This window comes from Elephantulus edwardii, unplaced genomic scaffold (genome assembly GCF_000299155.1).
Source record: "Elephantulus edwardii isolate Elephantulus edwardi_28Jun2011 unplaced genomic scaffold, EleEdw1.0 scaffold00086, whole genome shotgun sequence".
Classification (NCBI taxonomy): Eukaryota; Metazoa; Chordata; class Mammalia; order Macroscelidea; family Macroscelididae; genus Elephantulus; species Elephantulus edwardii.
In genome coordinates this window covers 7,933,294-7,938,064 of record NW_006399836.1, presented here as the reverse complement: position 1 = coordinate 7,938,064, position 4,771 = coordinate 7,933,294, and positions in this window count along the sequence as shown.

The window sequence follows — 4,771 nt, the reverse complement described above, 5'->3', positions numbered from 1 at the left end:
CCGGGTCGTCCACCCGCCCCCGCTCCCGGCTCCGCCTGCACCGGCCCCTCGGCTCCGGGTCTGGCTCCTGCGCCCCCTGGTCGGCCCTTTCCGGTGTCTGCTCCTCTGGCTGTGGTCTCCCCGGCCTCTCTCAGTCTGTCTCTCCCTGCGGGCTCGCCGTCTCGGTCCCTGCCGCCTGCCGAGACCCTTTGCTGCCTCCCTCTGCCTCTGCCCTGGCTCTCTCCCCGCGCGCTCCAGCTCCCTCTCGGGCTCAGTCCCTCTCTGCCGCGCGTTCTCGGTGCGGTCCCCCTCAGTCTCGGACCCCGGCGCCCGCCTCTGCCGCGTCCCCAGCTCTCCCGGGAGCCCAAGCTCCCGCCGCCCGCAGCGCGCCGAGAACTCCCAACTCGCGGCACGCCGCCCCGCTTTCCGCGACTTTCGCCCCTCCTCACACGTGACCCGCGCCCCACTGCGGAGGCCGCGCGCCCCCCCAGCTCCGGAGCCCCGGACGGCCTGAGCGTCCTGGCGCCGCCCCTTGGCCTCTGCCTAGCCGGCTATCAGAGCCCCTCTCACGGGGTCCGCTGGGCCTGGCTGGGGCAGGGGCTGGGGGCTGCATGGTCCCGCTCCAGCCTTGATCCTGCCCATGTTTTTCTCCTCGCCCCAGGCGCGCTCCTCCCAGAACCCGTTCCAAAGATCCATTCCCGGGTTTTCCAGCCCCCCAGGGGCAAATTGAGAGATTTCCTCTGAGCAGGGACAGAGTGGGTTGCGAGAGAGTCGCTGGAGGGTCCCAGGACACCTGACTGTCACTGACCCCTCCTAGAAGAACAGTTAAAGAGTCTCCCCACCCTGCTCTGAGAAACCAAGATGGTCTTACAGGAGGACCCTTAAGGATCACCTCATCAGCACCGCCCCATTCTACAGACCCAGAGACTGAGTACCAGAGGCAGTCAGAAGCTGGCTCAAGGTCACCCCAGGACGGCAGGGCCCAACCAAATCCCAGTATTCTCTGCTGTTCTCACTACCCCGCGCAGTCTTGATAAGGGAGCACCTGTATGCTTTTTCCCTGCCAGGAATGTGGAGAAAAACCCCAGCCCCTCACAGCACCTGAGAGACAGGGCCACTTGCCTGTGCAGAGCGGAGAAACTATGAACCCCAAAGTCTGGTTGAGCAATGATTGAACCTCTGGCACCTCTTGCAAGTGGATCCCCAAGACTCCATCCTGCACCCGAACTATCCCCAAATCTCTGTGATTCCCCCCTCTGTGGGCCCTACGCAACCTAGCGGATTCCGGTCCCACCTACACCCATCCGTATACCAGAATTCCCACCCACTCCAGGGCACACCACTGCTTTCACAGCCCTCTGCATTTGATCATGCTGTGAATGTCCAGAGAATTTATACTGTTCTCAAAGCCCAACAACTTCTCCTAGGAAGGTCTCTAGACAATTTTGCAGAAGTCATTTGTCCCCCGATTCATTCACTCACAAGGCACTGGGTACCAGACACATGCCCATACCCCGACGGCGACACAAGAATGGTTTTCCTTTAATGGACTTGGGAGTCAGGCCAACTTGGGTTCAAAGCACTAGGAACTGTGTGACTTTGATTGAGTTACTCCGTTTATCTCTTTAAAAACAGGCCCTAATAATGCCCCATTTCCCAGGGACAGATTAAGTAATGCGCGACCCATGAAATGTACAAGTCATAGTAGATGTTCAGTAAACACAGTGACGGGACCTTCTCCGTCTGCCTTTTAGTTGTGCAGACTCCAGTTACCCACATTCTCCTCACAAGCAGGCGGTCTGGACGGATGGGCTGCTGCCAGAATCCCAGTGGTACAGAGTGATGGAGTCTCAGATATCCAGGGCCTCCAGTCAGTGACAATTGGGAGCAGTGCTTGAGAGTGGCAGGACACAGGCAGGACAAATGGCCCGTGGCCTCTCAACCTGTTCAGAGACATGGCCTGATGGCTGGCTTGTGAGTTTGGGGCACAGAAAAAGGAGGATGGGAGATGGCAGGAGGTGGATGGAGACAGAGATGGAGCCCTGTCCCATGCCACGTCCCTGGACACAATTTTGATGAAAGAGTAGAGGACTGAGAGACAGTGACTTCTAGGGAGAGGGACAGGGGAGGCATGGTGAGTAAGATATGTCACATCACAGCAGTGAGAAGGAACCCCATTGGGTGTAGGGCTGCAGCCTCACGGGGCTAGGACCCCTCAGGGCAGGTCCTAAGGAGGCTGAGGGTGCACAGGAAGGATGGGGAGACAGAATGAGCAGCTCCAGTCAGGGAGAGGCTCAGGGACCTCTGAACAGCCGCCATTCAACCTTCTATGTGACCTTGGCCAGTCCACTTCTTTCTGGGCCTGTTTCCCTGTATTTAAACTCATTCTCAGCTCATTGCCGTCGAGTCTGAACTGACTCACAGCTGACCCTCCAGTGGTTTCTCAGAGCTTATAAATAACAGGAGAGAAGACGGTCCATCCTTCTTCCTCAGAGCTGCTGGTGGATTCGCCCCTCCAGCGTTGGCAGTGCCACTCCCTATGGACTATGGGACAAGAGCGACCTGTCTGTAAACGTGGGAGGTGATGCCCCTTGCACAAGGCTGCCCTGAAGACGATGAGTATATTTGAGCAGTATCTATGGTGGGATGAGGTCACGGATGATGGAAGATAAGTGTGCAGAGACTTGTGGGGAACAGGGGCTGGGGAAAGACTTGCTCTCAGAACCCATGTCCACTCTGGGCAGAGGGCTTGTCCCTTTTGGGTCTCGGGGATTTTATCTTCATTAACTGGGCAGTCTAGACTACGTCCCCAAAGGGCAAGTAATCTTTGTCCTAAAGGAATAAACAATTGAGGCAGAGACTCTGAGAGGGAACTCATAGGTGGGCATGCAACAGCGGCAGAGGGGGACAGCCGTCATTGCATTCGGCAGCATCCCTGAAATCCTAGGTGGGCACGCGACAGGGGCAGACGGGGACAGCCGTCACTGCGTTTGACAGCACCCCTGGAGTGGAGTATGAGCACCCGCTGATCCTGTACCATCAGCTCAAGGCACAATAAACCCTTCACAGACATCAATGTCATTTAAAAGTCACAAGAACTCCAGGAAAGACAGCTGTTTGGGAAACTGAGGCAGGGGTCCTCTTGTCCAGAGTGGCCTGGGTCACCACAGTCAGGCCGATCCTGGCTTGTATTGACCTTAAAAGACAGAAGACTGTCTCAGAGGGTCTCCAAGGCTGTAAACCTGGATGAAATCAGGCTGCTTCACATTTCTTTTCGCGACGTTGCTGGTGAGTTTCAAACTTTTGACCTTCTGACATTGGCCCAAAGCTTAATCCTCTGCACCTCCAGGCCAGGGCCCTGGAAGAGTCTCGCTCTGAAGCTCAACAGGCAGTGATGGTGAGGTGAGGCCTTTGTCCTGCTGGGTGGGACTTGGTCGCAGCCTCCTGCAATGTCCCATCCACTCTGTAGACAGCTCTGTGAGGAGTCAAGGTGGTGCCCTGCCCAGCGCCACTCAGGGAATTAGCAAATGTCTGAGGCCACACTTGAACCAAGTTTGGTTCCTGGTTTCTGAGGAAAGGTCATTCTAGGCCAGCAGAGCACTCATTCTGGGAGCCCGCTCAGGCTTCCTGGACGCCCCACCCCCACCCCTGAGAGTCTATGTAGGGGGTCTGAGAGGTGAGGAGGAGAGGGAGACTTGGGCCAGGCAGACAGGACATTGAGGAGGGAAGAGAAAAGGTCACTTACAATGCCAGTCATAGAGCCCCGAGGCTAGACTTCCTAAAGTCTGGCCAGTCCATTCTGTAGATGGGACAAACTGAGGCTGTCCAGATGCTGAGACCAGGAATCCTACCAGGCACAGCTGGCTGATCTCAGTCCTAAAGTCCCAGCAGCCCTCAGGAGTGAAGTCCAGAGAGAGAAAGAGACATGAGGGTCCAGAGGGCCAGGACCCAACCCAGCGGGCTGTGCTCTGGGACAGAGGACTGGAGGGGTCTCGCCTGCCCCAGCCCCCACCCTTGCCCACCTCTCAGCACTCAGTAGTCACCAGGGTGGAATATTTTAGCACCTATAGAAAAACCGCCACAGACGGCCGTGGCAGCTGTTGCTAAGGAGACGCTCCCAAAATAGCCCCCCTCCGCCAACCTTTCCCGCTGCTGCTCCTGCTGTGGGGAGGAGGCTGGGTGGGGAGGGTGGTACACGAACCCTGGCCCCAGGCTCACCCACCCACCCTTTGCCCTGCTGCCCATCAAAGACCCGGGCAAGCCAAAGACCTGGGCACTTAGGTCTGTGGAGGGTTCAGGATGATTCCCCTGAGCTGAGGGAAGAAGGTCACCCAGGTGAGGGGGAGAGGAGAAGTGAGCCCCTCATTCCAGACCCTCAGCAATCCTTCATGCAATCACAGAGTCTCTCAACCAAATACATCTACCTATGCACTCCACAAACACAATCACACAAATGCCCCCTAGACATGCCTTTCCGTCCACAAAGATACAAATAGATACATGTATAAACACATATGCCACAATTGCACAACACACACCTGTGGACACACATGCCCAGGCAGCCACAAGTACATGTATATGCATGAACTCAAATATCCAGCCCAAGTGCACACACACTCACACACACACACACACACACACACACACACACACACCTCACCCCACCACCTGCCCAAGGTATATGCATGCCTGCTACACACACAGTGCCCATGTACTCATACAATATCTCATCATCTCATATATGGCCTCAGAGCACAGGTACACACACAAGCACACACCCACAGCTGTCCAA